Genomic DNA, 18,309 nt, shown 5'->3' with positions numbered 1-18,309 from the left:
AGATTTTTTTTAAAAGAGGGGGGGAAAGAGTATTATAGGTAAACAGAGGATAGAGCATATTTGGCATGGCAGGAGTGTTAAAGAGGAGAGAGGAAAAAAGGAAAAAGGTAGGGTAGAGTCAGACCCTGATGGGTCTGGTATGCTAAGCTATGAAATTTGTAGTTTATGCCCCTAGGTCAGTGGTCGGCAAACTCATTAGTCAACAGAGCCAAATATCAACAGTACAACGATTGAAATTTCTTTTGAGAGCCAAATTTTTTAAACTTAAACTATATAGGTAGGTACATTGTCATTAACTTAATTAGGGTACGTGGTATTTTGTGGAAGAGCCACACTCAAGGGACCAAAGAGCTGCATGTGGCTCGCGAGCCGCAGTTTGCCGACCACTGCCCTAGGTAATGGAGACAAAGTGGAAATCTTCAAGCAATACATGACAAAAACCTGAAGAATCAGTTCACATAACAGGAAGAACCTAGGTTACATTACAATCATCTCAAAGGCATTATTTAATATTATACCATATTGACTGTGCTGATGCAGACACAAAAGAAATCTAAGTGTAACCTATTCCTCTGTCCTTGCTTTCAACTGCATCTCAAGGCTCAGTCATTGGCCCTCTTCACTATTCCCTGGCTGATCTCACCAGATTCATGTATTTCAACACCATCTATGTACTGATGACATCCCAAATGTATATTCACAGCCATGACTTTGACTCTGGGCTCCAGATTTGAACAGTCAACTCCCTACACCAGTGATGGCGAACCTATGACACGCGTGTCAGCACTGACACGCGTAGCCATTTCTGATGACACGTGGCAGCTGAGGCAGCCGCATGCCGAGGATGAAACATTTGCTGCTCCTGAGGATGAAACATTTGCGACTAGAGTCTTGGAGTCTAACTTAGAGTTAAACTCCAAGACTCTAGTCGCAAATGTTTCATCCTCCCCTATTAGACACTCTGTGCCAGAGGTCTGTAGGCCAAAACAACAGAAGTCCGGCACAGAGCGTCTAGTTCTGGGACTTCCGGTTAAGCCGGGATCTTTGCCCTCACTTCCACCGGCAGAGCAGGGAGCAGCGGAACGCAGCGGGGGACGCATCTCTGGGGGCCCTGCCATTACCAGTAACCAAATAACAGTTAACCACAGCAACCATTATCTACTGTTCTGGGGTGTCATGGATTTCTAATCCATCATTACTGAGATAAGTGAGGGGGAGGCTGGGAGAGGCGAGGGTTTGTGGCGTGCTATGGGTGCCGTTTCCCGCCATTAGAAATAGCGGCAGCCATTTTAATTCACATAAGGAACACCATCTTGCTCCATAGTGCAGACTCCATTTCACCACTATTACTGTTGTGCATCCTTATTAACCCCTATTTCTGCTTATTAACCCTGCCCTTTCCTAAAAGACAGTTATATGCACCATTTTGTGGTTAGTTAGGCTAGTTAACCCCTAATTGCCTGCAGGCCTAACAAGCTATCTATAATTCTATCTTCTGTCACTGCCCCCCTGATGGAGAACCCAAAAAATAAAAAACTAAGGTTAAATAAAGGAAGTGGTAGTAGCAGTGGCCGACCCTTTCAAGAGACATGGACCAAGATGTATGGCTTTATAGAAAAAAATGGCAGATCATTTTGTGTTCTATGTACTGAAACGGTAGTAAGCAGAACGTGGAATATAAATAGACATTTGAAACTAATCATTCCCAGCTCTTGGAAAAAAGTGAGGATGAAAGGAAGGAATACATTTCCAGGCAGCTACTCCTTTATAAGAGCCAATCTAATTCCATCCTTAAATTTATGAAAGGCTCTACAAATTTAACATCTGCAAGTTTGAGCATTGCTCACGCTATACCTCAGCATGGAAAAGCGCTCAGTGAGGGAGAATTTATTAAAGAAACTCTCCTAAGATGTGCACCAGTTCTATTTCACGATATGCAGAATAAAGATGCAATTATTAAGAGAATATCTGAGTTACCACTCAGTAGAAATATCATAAAAGACCGAATAATGAGACTGAACACAAACGTACAACATCAATTAAAGAGAGACATAAGGAAGTGTAAATATTTTTCGATCTCTCTTGATGAAACTACTGATGTCACATCACATGCTCAGTTGGCCATTATTGGTCGATATTCTGATGGTCTCACAATGAGAGAAGAGTTGATAAAGTTAGTATCAGTGTCAACAAGTAAATCAGGAAGCGAAATATGTAAGGTTGTTATACAAACATTTCGTGACCTAAGCATTGATATCTCTAAAGGTGTGTCAGTGATGACAGATGGGGCACCAAATATGGTGGGGGGAAAAGTCGGATTTGTCAAATTGTTTACAGAAGCTATTGGACATCCGATTGTGCCTTTTCATTGTATTATCCATCAGGAGGCTTTATGTGCCAAGGCAGGATTCACCGACTTAAACGACTTAATGTCAGTTGTTACAAAAATAGTTAATTTAATAGCTGCTCGCCCCCTTCACAAGCGAGAATTTTCGGCACTTTTACTGGAGGTTGATTCCACCTACAGTGGACTGCTGATGTACAATAATGTAAGATGGCTGAGCCGAGGCAAAGTTCTTGAGCGCTTTGTGGAGTGCTTTGAAGAAATTAAGGTATTTCTTGACGATAAGGATCTGGGAAACTTTCCTCAGCTTAATAATGATAAGTGGGTCAACACCCTGATGTTTTTTACAGATCTCTCTGTTCATATTAATGAACTGAACTTAAAGTTACAAGGTTTTGGCAAAAGTTTTGACGTTATGTTTGGATACATAAAAGCTTTTGAAAGTAAAGTTAAAATTTTCAAGCGAGATGTAGAAACTAAACCTTGTAAGTATTTTCCTCGAGTAACAAAGTATTTTGAGAAGGCCAGTGCAGCTGTACAAAATGAAATGGAACTCTTGCATATGAAGTACCAGCATGTTTTAGACTCGTTACTTGACCAGTTTAGTGATAGATTTAGTCAATTTAGAAGTCTAGAACAGCCCATGAAAATAATTAAGTATCCTGATGTAGTAGTCTACAGTAGTTTGGAATTAAATGGTTTCCAATGGATGCAAATTGATGATTTGGAGATGCAACTTGCAGAATTTCAAGACAGTATCTGGGCTCAGGTGTTTGTCGACTTGAGAATCTGGAAAGGTGCCGCTTGGAGAATCAAGAGTGCCACTACGAACAGGAAATTTGGAGTGCCTGGAACCAACTACCAGACACTTTTAGCACCCTGAAAAATATAGCAATGGCTTTACTCACAATTTTTCCCTCTACATACTTTTGTGAGGCCTTATTCTCAGCGTTAAATAATATCAAAACCAACAAAAGAAACAGATTGACAGATGAAGTTAGTAGCGCTTGTTTGGGCCTGAAGTGTACAAAATACCAACCTTCAATTGAAGATTTAGCCAATGAAATTCAGCAACAAAAAAGTCACTAATAGGCAGGTTAGTTAAAGAATTCCCCCTCCCCCTCACTTATCTTAGTTCACGGCACCCCACACAAGCTAAATAATATCAAGACCAACAAAAGAAACCGACTGACGGATGAACAAAGAAGTCACTAAGCAGATAAGTTAAATATTTAGTTTTTGGTTTATTAAATACAATTATATATAACAATTATACATTTATGTTATTTAAACTATAAATATCGTGAAATAATGTTTTTTCCTCAAAGTGACACACTACCCGAGTTATGCTCAGTTTTTTGGCTAAGTTTGACACACCAAGCTCAAAAGGTTGCCCATCACTGCCCTACACAATGGCTATTCCTGAATATCTAGTGAGCATCTCAAACTCAACATATTGGACTAACCTCTTCATTTTAAACTCCAGACTAGCTCCTTCCAGTTTTCCATCTCTGTTTACATGGCACCAGTTGCCCTAGTTAAAAACGTTAAAATCATCTTTGATTCCTCTTCCTCTATCCTTCCCATAACTAATCTATCTGCACATTCTACCTTCAAAGTATATTCTGAATCTGACCCCCTCCATGTTTGCTCCCCTGTGTAAGCCACCATATTTCATATCATTCCAACAACTTCCTAAATGATCTCCTGCTGCCCTCTGGCCTATAAAGCAGTCAATGACCTTTTATTTTTATTTTTTATTTATTTTTTTTTTTAGTCAATGACCTTTTAAAACATCAGTTAGATTGTATCATTTTTTTTTCTTTTCTTTTCTTTTGTTTTTTGTTAATCCTCACAGGAGGATATTTTTCCCATTGATTGTTAGAGTGGAAGGGAGGAGGAAGGGAGTCTGGAGAAGCGGGGGAGGGAGAGAAAGGGGAGGGAGAGGGAGAGGGAGGGGAAGGGAGGAGGGGGAAAGGGGGAGGGAGAGAGGGAGAGGGGAGGGGGGAGGGGAGAGAGAAAGAGAGAGAAGCATCCATGTGAGAGAAACACATTGATTGGTTGCCTCCCAAACTCGGCCAGACAGGAGCCAGGATTGAACCTGTGACCCTTTGGTGCAAGGGCAACACTAACCACTGAGAAACACTGGCTAGGGCTTTATCATTTTTCTTCATAAAACTGTCCAATGGATCCCATCACACTTAAAATAAGTGCCTTTCTGGTCTGCAAGGCTCTATACCATCTGAGACCCAGCAACTTCCCAATATCATGTCCTACCATCACCACCAATTAATACCCCAACAATTTCCACACTCTAGCACACTAGCCTTCTTGCACTTCCTTGAAAATCCCAAACTAATTTTCACCTGAGTCTTTGCATTAGAACTCCCACTGCTTGAAGGGGTCCACATATTAGTGTGGCTCCCTCCTTACCACTCAGGTCTCTTTATGCTCAAATGTTACCTTTGAGGAGCCTTACCTAACAACTTATCTAAAAGAACCACCAAACCCACCACCACCACATTCTGTTCTCTTGTGCTATTTTCTTCACAGCATTTTGACAATATCTGAAATCATATTTGTTTATTAGCTTACTGTCTATCCATTAGACTATAAATTCCAAGAGAATAGAGACTGTCTTATTCACTGCTCAATCCCTAGATCTGGTATAATACCTGGCATACAGTAGGGCTGAATTCTGAATGAATAAATTAACCTAATTAGTCTAATCTATCTTATTTATATTCTCATCCTGTTATGCATAATTGAATAATTCCTTTCCCACCTTTGAATTTAGATCTAATTCACGATTACCAGGCTGTTCTTCCTAGAACAGAGTTCTAAAACACTTCAAAGACTATTAAAACAGCACAGCTGGTGTGGCTCAGTGGTTGAGCATTGACCTAGGAACCTGACCTAGGAACCAGGAAGTCACGGTTCGATTCCCGGTCAGGGCACATGCCTGGGTAGCTGGCTTGATCCCAGTGTGGGGCATGCAGGAGGCAGCCGATCAATGTTTTTTTCTCTCTCCCTCTCTCTCCCCCTCCCCCTCCGCTTCCTCTCTGACATCAATAAAAATATACTTTTAAAAAATATATATATTTTGCCCTATCCGGTTTGGCTCAGTGGATAGAGCGTCGGCCTGCGGACTCAAGGGTCCCAGGTTCGATTCCGGTCAAGGGCATGTATCTTGGTTGCGGGCACATTCCCAGTAGGAGGTGTGCAGGAGGCAGCTGATCGATGTTTCTAACTCTCTACCCCTCTCCCTTCCTCTCTGTAAAAAAATCAATAAAATATATATATATTATTGATTTTTTTACAGAGAGGAAGGGAGAGGGATAGAGAGCCAGAAACATTGATGAGAGAGAAACGCTGACCAGCTGCCTCCTGCACACCCCCTATTGGGGATGTGCCTGCAACCAGGTTACATGCCCTTGACCGGAATCGAACCTGGGACCCTTGAGTCTGCAGGCCGACGCTCTATTCACTGAGCCAAACCGGTTAGGGCAAAAATATACTTTTTTGAAAAGACTATTAAAACAAGCTATACTGCACTAATGCCTTTAATTCCTTTCTATAATTAGCCCTTCCAGCAATTTGGTCAGTTGTTTTTCTTTGACTATAACTTCCATTATCCTCTGTGTTAGCAGGCTTATCAATATACTGCTTATTATAAAAGCTATTGATAAAGGATGGACAGACATACCCAGAATATTACAATACTTTTATATTATAAGTTAACACCAATTATTAAAAACTAGAAACTATAGAGCAAACATTTAAAATAAAATTCAGAGGCAATGATCAAGGTCACAATCAAGAGAGACATGTTGATAGTATGTACTCTAACCCCAGTCTAATCACAAAAAAAAACCAACATCAAATCCCAACTAAGGGACACTCTACAAAATACCTGGCCAGTATTCCTCAAAACTATCAAAATCAAGGAAAATCTAAGCAACTATCATAGCTAAGAGGATCTCAAGGGGACAGGATTACTAAAAGTTGACACATATACATGCTAATATTATTAATAGGGAAAACTGGGTGTTGGGTATATGGGAACTAACATTTTTGCAATTTTTCTATAAGTCTGAACTGTTCTAAAATATAAAGTTTATTTTCTTTATTTAAATTCATCCAAAAAAATTAAAAATTAATTCATCCAAAAATCCTACCACTCAAAAAAAATCACTGGTAGTTCATATTTGATGTATACCATTCTAGACTTCACTATTAGTTTACTTTTTTTAATGTTTGTATTGATTTTTAGGGAGAGGGATAGAGAGATAGAAACATTTATGAGAAAGAAATACCATCAATCGGCTGCCTCCTGCACACCCCTAATCTATCATATTTATATAGGGGATCAAGCCTACCTCTACTAGGGATCCAGCCTGTCCCTACTGGGGATAGAACCCACAACCCGAGCATGTGCCCTTGACCAGAATCGAACCCAGGACCCTTCAGTCCGCAGGCCAACGCTTATCCACTGAGCCAAACCGGCTAGGACTCTAGCACAGTACTTTACATATATATCTTTTTTATTTTTAAAGCAAAGGTGGAAATTTATTGAAGAACAAGTACAGATTCCCACGTGGGGAAAGGGAAAGAATCTCATAGCACAGATTCCCAGGTGGGGAGGGGGAAAGAGTCCCCTAAATATGTCTTAATTCATTTAGTTCTCATACCAAACTTATGAAGTAAGTACTATTATCTCTATTTACCAATGAGGGAAATAGCAACAGAGAGATTAAGTAATTTGCATAAGGTCATATGGCTGATAATTTTACAGAATTCCAACCAGCATTCCTTTTGAAAACTTGACAAAATGATTCTAAAGTTCATTTGGAGGAACAAAACTGTGAAGTAGGAAAATTTTTGGAAGAGAAGTGAGGGAGGGAGTTACTAGTGAATATACAAATAAAGCTGTGATTAAGTAATAACTCTAGAGGAGACAGAGCAGTGGAACAGATCGTAAATTTAGAAATATATAAGGCTATTTATTTTAAAAATATTTGTATTGATTTTAAAGAGAGAGGTAGGAAAGGTGTGTGTGTGGGGGGGGGGGGTAGAAACATCGCTGATTGGTTGCCTCCCTCAGGCACCCAATCATACTAGTGATCCTCCAGTATCCAAGAGGAAGCTCAACCAACTGAACCACACGGGCCAGGGCTATACAGGGCTATTTAGTACTAGAAAAGTGGTGTTTCATAATAGTTGAGAAAGAATTTCAAAATTATATAACACTTTCTTTCTTTTTCATTTACTCATTTTTAGTTTTTATAGAACAATCAGCTAACCATTTGAAAAAATACAGGGATTGTACCTTAAAATGTAAATAAAACAAAATTCAGGTGAATAAATATTTAAATATAAAATGTGGTCAGAAATTTACTACTTTAAAAAATGGGTTGTTTTCCAATCTTGACTGTACTAGTAAAGGCAGTCGATCAATGATTCTCTCTCATCACTGGTGTTTCTCTCTCTCTCTCTCCCTTCCTCTCTGGAATAAATAAAAATATGTTTTTAAAACAAAATAAAGTACTATGCTAGAAAGATGTTAACTATTATTATAATTGCTCAAAAGAGAAAACTATTGCCTGGCCAGCATGGCTCAGTGGTTGAGTGTCCACCTATGAATCAGGAAGTCACAGTTCAATTCCCCATGGGAGCACAGGAGGCAGCCAATCAATGATTCTCTCTCATCATTGATGTTTCCATCTCCTTCTCCCTTCCTCTCTGAAATCAATCAAAATATATTTTAAGTGAAAACTAAAAAAATAAAAATTAAAAAGTGAAAACTATTATTATGATTACTCAATAAATGTTTTCTAGATTTGTGCTCCCAAAAAATTAAAAACCTCTTTAAGATACATCAAAGGGTAGCATAAAACCTAAGGAGTGATATGAAAAATGCATAATGTATGCCTGCTTCGTTTCACTAAAGGCCTTGATCTTGGGTAAAATGAAAAGCTGGAGCTAGGAGTAGTGAACGGGCCATTAGCAAGTCCCTTCTAAGTATTTGTGTTTCCCCATCTCCACAGTTATTAACAATACTAATCTTGATTCCTTTCCAGGAAACACACAGGAGCTCTATGTGTAAAAGAACCGTTTTCAAATAAGAAAGTGGGCAGTTACAAAGTATAAATGCTAGTGATAATATGGACAGACGTGCTAGAATATACTAATTACCTCCACCAAGTTTCCTACATCACTGTAATGTTGGGGGTGGGGGTGGGGGGCTGTTGTGGGTTTCTTCTTGTGGGGAGATGGAATTGTCTCATAATAATGAATAATCTGCTGTTAATTCCTTCGACACTGGAATTAGGCGGAGGTCATATACCAAACGAAGGACCTTAAAAAAATAATCTATGCAGAGCTAAAATATAAATGAGAAAACGGAGACCAGGAGTGGCAACAAGACTAGCTAACTACCAAAGCAGCCAAGGTTTAGACTCCAGGTCCCTAATTCCCAGACCTCGGCTTATTCCACCACACCACACCGGTTCTCCGCAAGGCTTGACACGCTTCGAGGGGGAGGAGTAAAAGCGGGCAGTCTCGCCGCAGCAAAGGCGCTGAAAAACCACAGGACGCCGCAGTCGACGGCACGTGACTGGTTACGCCTCTCCCCTCTCCCCTCTCCCCTCTCCCCTCCACCCCCGTCCCCGCGCCAGCAGCACGCGCTGCCAACCTCGTCATGTGACCTTCACGCGGCCCCAGCGCTCCCCCTGCTCGGCGATTCTTTCCAGCAGCCATTTTGCCGAGAACTTGTCGTCCGTGCTCACAGGGGTGTTGGCCGCCGCGAAAACCAGCGGCCAGACTTTAGGAACCGCACACGCGCTTCGAAAGAGAGCCCTAGCCGTCAGGGCTGCGCCGAACCTCACTGAACACGTCGCACCCCGGGGCGCCGGGGAAAGCCGTGGGTGCGCCTCGGCCTGAGATTGGCTGTCGCGTCCACGTGACGCCACTGCCCCCCAACCCTCTCCTCACCCTTACCCACAAAAACACCCGAACAGACTCTTTAACACCTCGCGCCAAGTCCACGCCACTGGGCGCGTGGGGAAAGACGGAGCGCGTGGCAACCAGGGCGCCTGCGCGTACCTGCCGGGGCCGACCGCAGCGGGCCCACGCGCCGCTCCGCTCACGGGTCCGGGAATCCTCGCGCTGCTGGACCCCCCGACTAGTCATTGGCTGCCAGCTTTGATCACGTGCTCGGCTCAGGCCAGCCCCTAACCGCTAATCACCTGGCACGGTGCTCCAAGAGGCGCCGAAAGTCGTTCGCACGCGGAAAGGGAGACCAGTCAGGGGACCTCCATTTCTGCCGTTACGGGGTTGTCTTCATAAAGTGGAAACCAGAAAGCGGGGTCTCAAAACTAAGAGAGCTCACACCTACCGGGTTAACTTCGCGTGCCCCTCCAGGAGCCGAGAACCATCGCCCTTGGGCGCTCCCCGATGCACGCCGGGATACGTCTGGCGCCCCTCGGTGTGCTGCAGAGCATGCCGGGAAAGGCACCTCTCCCGATTTCCTGGCTCTCACCTCTCGGGCATTCCTTTCAAGTACCCTTGAAAGCCGGTCTTCGGGCTCGGAATAAGGCGGTTTGAGCAGTTGTGGGAGTGTAACTGGATATAATAGGCACTTTCAGTCCCCCTTCCCCCACTTGTTTGATCTGTGTGGTCTAGGGAAACGCTTAACGGCTTCCTTCAAGGAGCATGCATTTAGTTAGTGCCTGCTGAGTGCCTTTGTGACTATTGCAAAAACAAAAGCAAAAAAAACAGCTAGGGGTCCTGCCAGGTGTGGCTCACTTGGAGCGTCGTCCCTTACGCGGAAGGGTCGCGGATTGGATTCCCAGCCGGGACCTATGCCAAGGTTGCGGGTTCGAACCCCGGTAGGGGAGGCTACGGATGTTTCTCTCCCCCTCTCCCTTTCTCTCTTTATCAAATCAATAAATACGTGTCCTGGGGTGAGGATTAAATATTTTTTTTATTGATTTCAGAGAGGGAGAGAGAGATAGAAACAACAGTGATGAAAGACAATCATTGACCGGCTGCCTCCTGCACGCCCCCCACGGGGTATCAAGCCCACAACCCGGCATGTGCCCTTAACCAGAATCGAACCTGGGACCCTTCAGTCCGCAGGCTGACGCTCTGTCCAGGGAGCCAAACTGGCTAGGGCTGGGGTGAGGATTAAAAAAAGAAAAAAGAAAAAAAAAAACTGCAAGGGTATTTGCCTACAAGTAAACTATCAGCCTTTCACGGTCAGTGGAAAACAATGCTAATTTACATACAACTTCAAACCCCACTTGGGAGAGGAAATAACACCTAGAATTTCTCTTGGGGCAGACCAGACCTTTCTTGGAAAAAGCATTTGCGATCTTGTTCCTCCTAGTTGTCATCATTTTGGCTTAAATACTCTTCCTAATTCTCTAAAACAAAACAAATCAAAACAAACAAAAAAAACTTACTATTCTTGTTGAGGGAAATGAGGGGGAAAATGGGGAGGTGCAGGAGACATTTTAAAGGGGCTACAAATGTAGCCCTATTACATTTTCTGACTCAAGCTAATACTAGCTATGGTATATTGGAACCGAGATAAACACCATCTACTATCATTAAGAAAAGATGGTCTTACATCAAAACGAGTTAAGTTTGTAACCTATTCACAAACCGACCTTCCCGTCAAAACTTAATATGCTACTCCCATGAAGGCCCCAATTAAAACAATGTATACCTCTTCTGCTTTGAACTTCATTCCTCAGTTTTGCTGATTTCAAAACTGTTTTTTCAGTTCATAAAGGGATGATCAAGCTTGGGGACTCATAAGAGCAATGATTTATATACAAAAAATTAAATACATTAATTTATAACATGGTTACCAAGCTGAAACATAATTTTGGGCCCCCTTTTCTGGTTTCTGGGTACTTGAAAGCCTAATTATCAGAAAATTACTTAGTGACTAGAAAATAAAAACAAAGGGAATTAGGCTTCCAGGTTTTATCCAAAGAATATGAAAACACTAATTTGAAAAGATATATGCACCCCTATGTTCATTGCAACAATATTTACAATAGCCCAGATATGGAAGAAACCCAAGTGTCCATCAAGGGATGACTGGATAAAGAAGATGTATATGTAGTTCTGGCCAGTGGTTAGAACATCTCCAGGAGACTGAAGGGACTGAAGGGTCCCGGGTGCGATTCCAGGTCAAGGACACATGCCCAGGTTGCAGGCTCAATCCCCAGTAGGGAGTATGCAGGAGGCAGCCGATCAATGATTCTCTCTCATCATTGATGTTTTCATCTATCTCTCCCTCTCCTTTCCTCTCTGAAATCAATAAAAATATATATATTTAAAAATAAGTAAATAAATAAATAATCAATAAGCAAATAAAAATTTAAGAAGAAAAAGATGAAATATTGCCATTTACCACAACATAGATGGACCTTGAGGGTATTATGCTAAGTGAATAAGTCAGATGAAAAAAGACAAAAAACATATGACTTCATTTATAAGTGGACTATAAAACAAAAAAGAAACAAATGAACAAACAAAACTCATATATACAGACAACAGATTGATAGTTACCAGAGCAGGAGGGGAAAGGGGAGTATAGCAAGGGCAAAGTGTATAAAAGGGGATCAAATGTATGGTAACGAATGGAATCTAGTTTAGATGTATACATGCTATACAGATATTGAATTGTAATGTACACTTTAAAATTCTATAATGTTACTAACCAATGTTACCTCAATTAACATATAATAATTAAATAAATAAAAATTATACAAAAATAAAAGAAAGGGAATTAGATGATCACATAATAAAACTATTTCTATGTTACACTTAAAATTTATAAAACACTTCAATATACTTTATTGTTTGAAATCCTAACAGCCTGGCCAGCGTGGCTCAGTGGTTGAGCATCCTCCTATGAACCAAGAAATCCATTCTCCTTCAAGGTGCACGCCTGGGTTACGGGCTCCATCCCCAGTAGGGGGCGTGTAGGAGGCAGCAGATCAATGATTCTCTCACTGATTGACTGCCTCTCAATAAAAATATATATAATTTTTTAATTCTAACAACAGCCCTGAGAGAAGAGTACTGTACTAATATTATCATCTTGTGAGACAATCTTGAATGGGAAGCTGGAAAATGTGTTTTAACATATTTTCCAGGCAACTGATGCACAACTAGCTTTGGGGGTCTATTCACTACAGTGGAAAGAGCCCAGGCCTTGAAGTCAGACCCACCTGGGTGAACTTGCAGTTCTCTCACTTTGAATGGGTTTTGAACTTTTTGAGGCTCAGTTCCTTGAACTATAAATTAGGGCCAATAATACTTAGTTTTTGGATTATCATGGTGATTCTGAGATAAAAAATTTGGAATACCTGTAACAGTCCCTGGCAAATAGGAGGCACTCTATAAATATGAATACTACTTAGTGGCAAAGATTGTATTCTAACCAGCATCCTGTTCTCTATCCAATATAACAGATTCTTGAATCCTTTTTTCTCCGCTATTCTCTTTCTCCCCTAGACAGTGCTAGAGATACACTAACAGATTCTTAGCCTGCAGATCTCTTTTAGACTCCTTGGTGACTGTTGCCAATCTGTTGGTACAAATTGTTACATTATCTCCTGCCTTCATTTCAAGTTTTTTTTCCCCTGTTAACATTAAAATGCTGAACTATAGACATTATTGAAGTAAAATAGCAATGATACAGAGATGCTTACAGGGTGAAGGGGGCACTTCAGGGAGGTTAAAATGGTATATATCTATATGCCCCAGAATAAAGATACCCTCAAAACTCACTCTTCCTTTCACTTAAATAACATAGTGTTTTACATGCTCCTTTTCCAGTCTCCTTCCAGTGGTTCCTTTTCCTCCTAGCTTCATCATTAACTCCTAACAAAGGGAAGGTTTAGCTAAATGAGTTTCCCATACACATCTGAAATTCAGTATTTCCAAAGTCAAATTAATTATCTCTTCCTACACCCCCACACTAGCTACTACTGTATTCCCTTAAACAGTGACACCACCATTCCAATAAGTTTCCAGCCTAAGAAACCTCTATTATCCTTAATTGCTCTGTCTCATCTATTTTCCACATTCAATTGGTTACAAAGTTCTGTTACTTCTAATACTTAAGTATCTTTTCAATCCAACCCCTACTTTCCATTTCTTCTACCATTGCATTAGTCAACCTTTACCTCTATGAGGCCCTACAAATATAACTTTTTCATTATAATGACCATAGCATGTTAAAGTTGATTTCAGAATATAAAATTTGCCATCTATACTGTTTTTACAATATACTATACAAGATTTGTAATGTCCTACACTGTGAATGCTCTTGGTAAGGATAAGTGAAAAAAATCGTTTAACATAAGCAAATATATCTAAATACATGTTATAGGAAGTTATAAAGGCTAGGAGTTTTGGACATGTTTTACTGAATACTAAAGAGTATTTGTAATGATCTTGGAAGTGGTTATAGACATTTATGCTATTCTCAAATATTGCTGGTTCTCCTAATCTTCAGGAACATGATATAATTGTTCTTCCTTGCTCCCTTGAAATTAGGAGTGACCCATATGACTTGCTTTGGCAATGAAATGTGACTGAAAGTGACATGTATCACTTCTGGGAAGAAATTTTAATGCCAGTGCACGATTCAACCATTTTCTCTTTCCTTCTGCCACAGCTACAAGCAATGGTTCAGTGGTTACTCCATCAGCCCTTGTCCCATAATATAGATGAAATGGAGCAGACAATCTAAGCCAACTAGCTCTGAATATATATCATAAGCAAGAAATAACTTAGGGCCCTAGCTGGTTTGGCTCAGTGGATAGAGCGTCAGCATGGTTCCCAGGTTCAATTCCAGTCAAGGGCACATGCCCGGGTTGCAGGCTCAATCCCCAGTGGGGGGTGTGCAGGAGGCAGCCAATCAATGATTCTCTCTCATCATTGATGTTTCTATCTCTCTCTCCCTCTTCCTTCCTCTCTGAAATCAATAAAAAATATATTTTTTAAAAAAAGAAATAACAGGGGTTTTTGTTTTTTAAATATATTTTTTATTGATTTCAGAGAGGAGGGAAGAGGGAGAGAGAGATAGAAACATCAATGATGAGAGAGAATCATTGATTGGCTGCCTCCTGCACACCCCCTACTAGGGATTGAGCCTGCAACCTGGGCATGTGCCCTTGGCCGGAATCGAACCTGGAACCCTTCAATCTGCAGGCCGATGCTCTATCCACTGAGCCAAATCGTCTAGGGCAACTTAGGTTGTTTTAAGACACTGAGATTGCGCCAAAGCTGGTTTGGCTCAGTGGATAGAGCGTCGGCCTGCGGACTCAAGGGTCCCAGGTTCGATTCCAGTCAAGGGCATGTGCCTTGGTTGCGGGCACATCCCCGGTGGGGGGTGTGCGGGAGGCAGCTGATCGATGTTTCTCTCTCATCAATGTTTCTGACTCTCTGTCCCTCTCTCTTCCTCTCTGTAAAAAACCGATAAAATATATTTAAAAAAAAAAAAAAGACACTGAGATTGCTATGGTTAGTTATCACACATAACCTAGCACGCACTGAATAATACAGAAATGGAGGAAGTTGCTAGAGGTGACCAAAACCCATTCTATTACGGAAGACCTTAATGCTACTGTCACACAGATGCAGAAACGCAGGAGACTCCAGCAGCATGAAGGGACAACTACCTGAGGATGGCGTAAAAGAACACTCATTGGAATTCTGAAAAAAGAATATTCAATGGAACCTTCTTTTCATCTCCCTCAACTATGTAATCCATTCTTCACAGATCAGCCAAAGTGATATTTTCAAAATATTAGTGAGATCTTACGACTCCTCTGCTTGAAACTGGCCAATGTTTCCTACACTTAAGGTAAAATCCACACTCTTTACCTTGGCCTGTGAGACCTACTCATCTGGCCCTTTTGTGGTTTATGTATCCTTGATCACAACTTTCATCCCCACTTTATAGACTTCACACTGATTGTGCCCTCAGCCTGGGATGGATCCTTCTCAGGGATTCTCATCAGCTCAAAAATCAGTTTCTAAGAAAAAGATCTTAGCTGACTACCCTATATAAGTAGACTCCCTCCATCTACCAATCATCTACATTTTATCATCACCCTGTTTTATTTTTTTAAATGTTTTTATTGGTTTTTAGAGAGAGAGGAAGGGAGAGGAATAAAGAGATAAAAACATTAATGAGAGAAGAACACCATCGGTCAGATGCCTCCTGCATGGCCCCTGTTGGGAATCAAGCCCCCAACCTGGGCATGTGCCCTGACCGGGAATTGAACTGGCGACCTCTTGGTTTCTGGTCGACGCTCAACCGCTGAGCCACACTGGCCACGCTGTTTTCTTTTCTTTTCTTTTTTTTAAATATATATTTTATTGATTTTTTTACAGAGAGGAAGAGAGAGGGATAGAGAGTTAGAAACATCGATGAGAGAGAAACATCGATCAGCTGCCTCTTGCACACCCCCTACTGGGGATGTGCCCGCAACCAAGGCACATGCCCTTGACTGGAATCGAACCTGGGACCCTTGAGTCCACAGGCCGACGCTCTATCCACTGAGCCAAACCGGTTTCGGCTGTTTTATTTTCTTTATATCATTTCTCACTATCTCAAAATACCTTATTTGTTTGTTTTATTGTTTCCCTTCTGCCTCTACCCAAGTGAATGTAAATTCCACAAGAGTAGAGGCCTCCTATGTATTATCAACATTTTGAACAGTATTTGGCACATAAAAAAACAGTCAGCAAAAAAATATTTGCAGCCTGACTGGCATGGCTCAGTGATTGAGTGTTGACCTATAAACCAGGAGGTCATGGTTCAATTCCAGGTCAGGGCACATGACCAGGTTGTGGGCACAGCACCCGAGGCTGCAGTGGGAAGGGGAGGGCATGCAGGAGGCAGCTAAAGAATGATTCTCTCTCATCATTTATGTTTCTATCTCTCCCTCTCCCTTCCTCTCTGAAATCAATAAAAATATATTTTAAAAAATATTTGCAAACCGTATGTCTGATGAGGATTTAATATCCAGAATATATAAGGAACTCCTACAACTCAACAACAACAAAACTCAATTTAAAAATGAACAGAGGATTTGAATAGACATTTATACAGAGCAGATATACAAATGGCCAATAAGCACATGAAAAGATGCTCAACATCACTAATCACTAGGGAAATGCAAATCAAAATTGCAATGAGATACCACTTCACACCTTTTAGGATGGCTACTAATTTTTAAATTTTTTTATTGAGTTAAGAAAGAGAGAGGAAGGGAGGGAGGTGATAGATCCTCCCTTCCCCCAACTGGTGGGCTGAGTATGACGTAACCTGCACCTGCAGCCTGGACATACCGGAGTACCTAACCAGGCACCTTATATGGACTATACATTGAACCACCAAACAGCACCTGCCAAATACCCTAAGCCCTTGTCCCTAAGGACCTGAGTGACTAACTATGTGCCTTATATGGACCATACATTAAGCCGCCAATCAGCGCGTGCCGAGTACACTAAGCCCCCATTCCTTCCCATTCCTCCCCTCAAAGGCGTGTTCCCCTCTGCACGTGTTGCTGTTCTCCCCTTGCGAGACAGCCCGGCAGGGTCCTTCTCCTCTAATAAAGCCTGTAGTCCTGGTTTTTTTCGCCCTCTGTCTGATCTTTCAGGAAGGGGAGAGAGTAGAGAAACATTGATTTGTTGTTCCACTTATTTATGCATTTATTGGTTGATTCATATATGTGCCTTGACCAGAATCAAACCCACAGTCTTGGCGTATCTGGAAAATTCTCTAACCAAATGAGATACCAGGCCAGGACCTTGGTTACTAATTTAAAAAAAACACAGAAAATAATAAGTATTGTCAAGAATGTGGAGAAACTGGACTTGGCTACCTCCAATGATTACTAGTATTGTATGTGTGTTTCTGTGTGTGTGTGTGTGTGTGTGTGTGTGTGTGTGTGTGTGTGAGAGAGAGAGAGAGAGAGACAGACAGACAGACAGACAGACAGAGACAGAGAGAAAAGGAAAAAATATGATGGATTTCAGGATTAATGAAATGTTACACTGAAAGTCACTATTTATTAATTAATTAATTGATTAGTTAATTATATTTGGATTTCTAGCTTCTTTTGAAAAATGGAAAGATCCCGCGACACTGGGCACATTCCCACGGTAGTCCCCACCACCGGAGTCTCCTGACACCAGGCAGCCCAAAGGAGCCACCCCTCAGGTACCCCAGCCCGCTGGTGCATCCTGGCCCCTGAAAGGCCCTGGAGTCGGTGACCCAGCCCCAGGGCAGCAGGCACATGAGGAAGGGGACTGCCAGGGGCTACACAGGCAGGAGCCACCTCTCCCTCCAGAGCAAGGAGTCCCGCCCCAGGGCAGGCAGTGAGGGCCAAAGCCCCTACATGCCTCCTGGGCCACCAGCGAGGCCAGGCACCGTGGAGGCGGGGAAGAAGGCAGACCTGGCCAAGGGCACAGCACCCAGGCTGCAGGGCACTGCAATGAGGTGGTCTCCGTTCATTGTTGGCGTAATACAGTGCCATCCTTCCCCAGAGGTGTGCTGAGGGAAGGGGGCCTGGAGGTCCCAGAACTAGCTTAGAGCAACAGTGCTTCGACCAAGAGCTGCTGGCACAGTCCCTGGGGAAAAGGCCTGGTCCCCATGGCTCCTCCCAGTGGGGAGAGTGGCCATCAGGCCTTTGGTGGGAATAAGTCAAGGAAGAACAAGCAACAGGAATGTGAGGAGACAGCCTGGTGATAACCACACGCAGGAATCGGCACCCTACCCCCCCTGGGGGGCAGGGTGAGCCTCAATGGGGCCTCAGACTACAGTGTGTTAGAGAGCCCGGATTAGCACCTACGCCAAGCAGACCCCTCAGTCGATCGGGGAACTGCCACGGAGCCTGCGTCCAGAGGCCCTTGTTGGGAGACTC

General features: G+C 42.3%; 1 protein-coding gene and 1 pseudogene across 4 annotated transcripts in view; one reads left to right on the top strand and one right to left on the bottom strand.

Moving 5' to 3' along the window:
- Positions 1-9,757, bottom strand: part of MGA (MAX dimerization protein MGA) — a 111,637-nt gene extending 101,880 nt beyond the window's left edge. The window contains exon 1 of one of the 3 annotated variants that reach the window (XM_079768165.1): positions 9,741-9,757. The gene's annotated coding sequence lies outside the window, so the exon portion shown is untranslated. Of the gene's footprint in view, positions 1-9,038; positions 9,096-9,448; positions 9,501-9,740 lie in introns of those variants that run through there. The other 2 variants (XM_079768161.1, XM_079768162.1) reach the window with 2 other exon arrangements.
- The window catches only part of LOC307097903 (ribosomal RNA processing protein 36 homolog), a 415,062-nt pseudogene that overhangs the window by 35,812 nt on the left and 360,941 nt on the right, over positions 1-18,309 (top strand). The window lies entirely within an intron of this gene.

Source organism: Cnephaeus nilssonii, assembly GCF_951640355.1.
Source record: "Cnephaeus nilssonii genome assembly, chromosome: 4".
Classification (NCBI taxonomy): domain Eukaryota; kingdom Metazoa; phylum Chordata; class Mammalia; order Chiroptera; family Vespertilionidae; genus Cnephaeus; species Cnephaeus nilssonii.
This window is presented reverse-complemented; position numbering and strand designations above follow the sequence as displayed.